Raw genomic sequence first — 6,421 nt, 5'->3', positions numbered from 1 at the left:
TGGAAAGAAAGAAAAAAGGAAAAGAAAAACAAAGGCACCTCTGAAATTAGTCCTAACACTGGGGACGGGGTAAAAGCTGGAAAGGCCAGAACGAGCAGTAAAATAGGGGTACCAGAAAGAACAGTGGGATGTGTTGAAAACATTGGAGAACAATATTTTAGAATGAAAATATGGAAATATCATGCTTTTGTTAACCCTTTCTCTGGCAAAATGCTCCCTAACACTACGGAATAGGCCAGAACGGGCACTAAAGAAATGCTAGGATCACAAGAAACGGTGAGAAGCATTAAAGATACAAGAGAAAAATATTCTATAAATGAAAACATGGAAATATCAGGCTTACATTCACCCTTTCCCTGCCCAAATGTTCCCGGAACACCACAGAACTGGTCGGAATGGGCGCTAACTAATTGCTAGTACCACAAAAAAACCAGTAGGAAGTATTAAAGACACAGAAGTTCAAGGGACATGCTAAAACGGGATGTACTAAAAGGAATGACAGGATTGCCCATTGAAAATAACCAGAGAGGCTTGAAGGCCCATTGGAAATAATGGGAAACATGAATGCCCATTTACTTACATGGGCTCCATTGAAACACATTACAGCAAAAGAAAAGTTGCAAAGAAAAAGTGGAATGGATTTTGAAGGAAGGTCTCCGAGCCCAGATAGACTATTCAGGGACTGGAATGACAGCCCCCTCAGTGGAATGACAGCCCCTGGGTGTGACAGAAGGGCTCTGGAACTGGAATGACAGGCCCCTAACTGGTATGACGGACCCTGGGAGTGACAGAAAGGCTCTGGGACTGGAATGACAGGCCCCTAACTGGAATGACAGACCCTAGGAGTGACAGAAGGGCTGTAGAACTGGAATGACAGGCCACTAACTGGAACGACAGCCCCTGGGTGTATCAGAAGGGCTTTGGAACCCTTTTGAACTGTGAATGCTCAGCATAGCCAGCTTAAAGTGTGCCTTGCAGACACGCCATGGTTTTCCTGGTACCCACCAAGTGTTTTAAGAAAGAGGGTGGCCAGATGTGACACATGCCCAGCAAGGCTATTGCTGCATTGTGCAGATTTTAAAAAATATTCCATTTGGCAGCAACTGATACTTCATCACAAGGATCTTCACCGTGCAACTGAAGGAACACTGGCCAGTCTTTACTGATTAGATCACCTGCTGCAGCAGTCATTTTGTGTCTGCAACCACCATGGTGTGTCAGAATTGCAAATGTGCCTGCAGGCTTCAAAAGTTTGCAAGTTTGGGGACCCCTGAATTATTTATTTGTTTCTTTCATTGGATTTATAGTCCATTATCCCTGCAACCAGACTAAATGTGGATAACAACAAACTAAGTAAATAAAGCGATAAGTAATAGCATAAAACAAGATAAAACCGTTAGTTTGTTACCTATTTGTTAACTTGAGTATGAGATGGGATTTTTCACAGAGAGACTATGGAGGAGTGTTCTGGGTTAGTGGTCAAGAGAGTGAGCAAAAGTGAGCAAGGAACTCATGCAGAGTGTGACACTTAAGGGGAAAATAAAGATCTGGAAAGCTGTGGAATAGGCCAGGGAAACAGGTAGGGGGACAACAGAAGGATACATGTTTGAAAACAGAGGAGGTAGCCAATATAAACCTCATGAAAGTGTAATGAAACTGAGCAGGTGACTGGAAGGATAAATATACAAATGGAGCTGATATTTTTATGGAAAAATGGTTCCCTTTTTTTGAATACATTTCTAAAGAAAATCTATATCCTCCCAATAAAATATACCAAACAATCCTGAACCTATAATCCAAAATATATCAGATCATTCAACTTGAATTTGTCTTTCCATGTTTTACCCTTCTCTGTTATGTAGTTTTTAACAATTTACCCATGTTGTATTTCATATTGTAAACAGTTTTGTTAATAATTGAAATAAAAATATATATATTAAGAAAAAAATGGAGCTGATATGGTGATAGCTACACATCTCCCAAAAATATCAATTAAAAGATAAGTCTTGGTGACTCCAGTTGCAGACCACTATCTCTGTGCCAAGGTGCCATCATTCCACTCAGGGGCATGTCATTCCAGACACCGAGCTCTCATGCAATATTCAGGGAGCATCATTCCATTCAGGGATGAGTCATTCAGGTCCCAGAATGCTTCTGCTACACCTAGGGGATGTCATTCCACTCAGGGGCCTGTAATTCCAATCCCAGAGCCCTTCTGTCACACCCAGGGGCCATCATTCCACTCGGGTCTGTCATTCCAGTCCCAGAGCCCTTCTGTCACACCCAGGGGCCGTCATTCCCGTTAGGGGCCTGTCATTCCAGTTCCAGAGCCCTTCTGATACATCCAGGGGCTGTCATTCCAGTTAGTGGCCTGTCATTCCAGTTTTACAGTCCTTCTGTCACACCTAGGGGCCATCATTGCACTCAAGGGCCTGTCATTCCAGTACCAGAGCCTTTCTGATACACCCAGGGGCTGTCATTCCAGTTAGTGGCCTGTCATTCCAGTTCTACAGCCCTTCTGTCACTCCTAGGGTCTGTCATTCCAGTTAGGGGCCTGTCATTCCAGTCCCAGAGCCCTTCTGTCACTCCCAGGGTCCGTCATACCAGTTAGGGGCCTGTCATTCCAATCCCAGAGCCCTTCTGTCACACCCAGGGGCTGTCATTCCACTGAGGGGTCTGTCATTCCAGTCCCTGAATAAGTCTATCTGGGCTCGGAGACCTTCCTTCAAAATCCATTCCACTTTTTCTTTGTAACTTTTTTTTTTGCTGTAATGTGTTTTAATGGAGCCCGTGCAAGTAAATGGGCATTCCGGTTTCCCATTATTTCTAATGGGCCTTCAAGCCTCTCTGGTTATTTTCAATGGGCAATCATGTCATTCCTTTTAGTACATCCTCATCTCCAGACGATGGTGCCAATGTGCCACAACTCAGGGCAGTGAGCCCTTCTTCCAGACCACCTGTCCTCAGTTGGCCAAATGCTGCATTTAGTTACAATATTTGCACCCAGTTCTGCCCCATCAAGACCACCACTCCTGGGTACCAAAGGAGTAACACCCTTTTCCAGGAAGCCCGCTTTGCATCTTTCCCAAGGAGAGGTTAGTGATAGACAGGCCTCACCCTCCTTAATAAAGAAAAGAGCCAGAGAAGGCGCTAGTGAGGCTTCTGAAAAAAGCCAGAGATTACCAGGAATGTGGGTTTATTTGGCAGCCCCCCCCCCTCTTTAGGGTTGCCCATGCAAAAGAAACACTGTCCTTTTAACAAGGGCTTAATGCAGAAATGGACAGCTGAAGCTTTTCATGGCAGGGAGGTAAACAGCATCACCTGGTCATTGCTGCAGCTTAAACAGATCCTAAGGGGAGGAGGCCTGGAGGGACTAGGTAGCAACCCTACTTGGCAGAACTGAAGAGGGTCCAGCTACCAGGACACCCAAAGCAAAACTTGCAAAGTTTAGAAAAGCAGCGTGCTTGCACAGGCCAGTAAGGTAGACTGCCTCTCTTCTGGAGGTTTGCATCAACCTTTGGTTCTAATTCCCCCCCCCCAGCTACCAGGACACCCCAACTCCCCCCCCCACACACACACAGCTACCAGGACACCAAAGCAAAACTTGCAAAGTTTAGAAAAGCGACATGCTTGCTCAGGCCAGTAAGGTAGACTGCCTCTCTCCTGGAGGTTTGCATCATCCTTCAGTTCTAACACACACACCCCTTATTTCGCCATGCTCCAAAGGCTGGTTTGTTAACTGCCTTTTAAAAAGAAACAGAACAGGGCAGAATCAACAAGAGTCCAGTAGCACCTTTAAGACTAACGAATTTTATTGTAGCATAAGCTTTTGAGAATCAAGTTCTCTTCGTCAGATGCATGATCCAAACTAGTCAAATACAGAAGAGGAGGGGAGATAGGGGAGAGCAGGAGACATATATCAGAAGGGGACAGGATGCAATTAGCAGGGAGGCAACCAAAACATTCCTTTGCTAGTAAATGTAAACATCTCCTTTTGGTGTGGAGTCAGTTTGCCGTGTTAGTTTGCAGCAGTAAAAGCGTCCAATTCCTATGTAGTATAAGCCTTCGATAACCACAGCTCTCCCTGCCAGATGCATCTGACAAAGAGAACTGTGGTCCCCGAAAGCCCACACCAGGCGTCACTGGGCTCCCCCAGACCACGCCTCTGTAAAGGAAATCTGTTACCTGTGATAATGTGATAACCATTCATAGTCTCTATTCAGTCCCAGCTTGACAGAGTCAAATTTGCATATGAATTCCAATTCAGCAGCCTCCCGTTGGATTTTGTTTTTGAAAGGTTTCTGTTGAACCACAGCGACCTTTAAGTCTTTGGTGGAATGTCCTGGTAAATTGAAGTGTTCTCCCACTGGTTTTTGGACGTTTCCATTTCTAATGTCAGATTTGTGTCCATTTATTCTTTTGCGTAGAGGTTGGCTGGTTTGTCCAATGTACAGAGCAGAAGGACATTGTTGGCACATGAGGGCATATGGAGTCCCTCAATGGGGACGGGGTGGCCTAACGGTGCAAGTCATGCCTTCCCAATAGGTCTCTGGTAAAGGCTTCTCACCAACATACTTTCCAGCTGGCCAGGTGAAAACTGCCCTGTCCCAGAGGCTGAACATGTGCAAAGGGCCAGCTGAGCATTCTCAGGGCATTTAGATAAAGACCCCCACACACACACTGGTGATTGGAACACTCAAACAGATCCTGAGGGTGCAGTGAGGGTTGCCAGCCTCCAAGCAGTGGTGGGAGATTTTTCTGGAATTGCAACCACTCTCCAGCGTTGGGTAGCAGATTCTACGTGGGCTGACTCCCCGCTCCCCAGAAAAGCCACCTGTGCTTGGCCTGGAAGCCGGGCCCTCCCTTTTCCCAGTGCACAAAAATGCAGCGGCCCCTCTCTGGTGCGCCCTTCTCGAGCTGAGGTGCTCTTGGCTGGTATCCCAGCGAGAAGACGGACGCCGCCAAGAGCAGGTGGGCCAACAGGGCTAGGGAGGCTGGGCAGGGGCCTGATGCCCAGCAGGCAGCAGAAGAAGCATGAGCCGGGGCAGGACGAGGTGGAGGTAGCAGGACGTGGTACGGCTGCTGCGCCCAGGAGCTGCTGTGTCTCGCAGCAGCCGGAGAGGCTGCTTTTCTGCCCTTCCTCCCCAACTCCTGCCTGGTTCCATGTGGCCCGCTCCAAGCTGCCCAAATGCGACAGCTGGTGTTCCCCCTGGCCAGCGAGGCTTGAGGCCACCCCTCTTCTGCACACCTGCTGGTGCCAGCCTCTTAGCTTGCAGTCTAGGCTGCTGGAGCAGCCAGCGCCGTAGGCAAAGTGTGTAAAAGGGAGTCTCGAGCTTTTGATTAACTTTCCTTAGAGTCTATTCTATTTTGTCTTCTTTTGGGGGCTGGGGATGTTTCACACGGAGGGTTGCCAACTCCGAGTTGGGAGAGAGAGTGCTGGAGATTTGGGGTGGAATCTGGAGAATAAGGCCATAGAGTCCACTCCCGAAGCTCTCATCTTCAATGGGGTCTGGAGAGCGGAGGTAATTTAGGGAGGTCTCCAGTCCTCACCTCAGGCAAACGCTTCCTAAAAGGAAGTCTTTTTCTTCGCACAAAACTCTGGGTTTGAAAAGCCTGAGGATTTTTTTAAAGTATTCCACTGGAAAAACTTAGAAATGGGGGGGGGGAGGTGTTGAAAAAAGTCAGAGTATTATTTTCTCTTTTGTCATGAAGTAGGTCTTCCTTATACATGGGTTTTCCTCACTCAGAATGCTGGGACTGAAAAGGATTTTTTCAGGTATTCCAATGGAAAAGCATGGAAATTTGGGGGTGCTTTGGGGGAAAAAAACCATGGGAACTTTTCCTCTTATGTCATGAAGTAAATGCTTCTTTAGACAAGGTTTTTCCCTGCACTAAGCTGGGCTTGAAAAGTGTGAAGACTTTTTCAATTCCAATGGGGAAAATGTAAGTGGTGGAGGCACTAGCAAAAAGAACCTAATAAGAACTATGGTTGTTGGGGGTTTTCCAGGCTGTATTGCCGTGGTCTTGGCATTGTAGTTCCTGACGTTTCGCCAGCAGCTGTGGCTGGCATCTTCAGAGGTGTAGCACCTCTGAAGCACAGAGGTGCTACACCTCTGAAGATGCCAGCCACAGCTGCTGGCGAAACGTCAGGAACTACAATGCCAAGACCACGGCAATACAGCCCGGAAAACCCCCAACAACCATCGTTCTCCGGCCGTGAAAGCCTTCGACAATACATCTAATAAGAACTGTTTCCCCTTTTTTCATAAGGGAAATGCTTCCTATAAGGAGGTTTTTCCTCACGCAAAACACTGGGTTTAAATAGCCTGAGGACTTCTTCAGTTATTCCAAGGGAAACCATGGAAATTTGGGGGGATGCATTAAAAAAAAACCCTTGTGGGGGGACTTCCGGTTTGGGATT

The sequence above is a fragment of the Eublepharis macularius genome, chromosome 3, assembly GCF_028583425.1.
Source record: "Eublepharis macularius isolate TG4126 chromosome 3, MPM_Emac_v1.0, whole genome shotgun sequence".
NCBI classification, from domain to species: Eukaryota; Metazoa; Chordata; class Lepidosauria; order Squamata; family Eublepharidae; genus Eublepharis; species Eublepharis macularius.
This window is presented reverse-complemented; position numbering follows the sequence as displayed.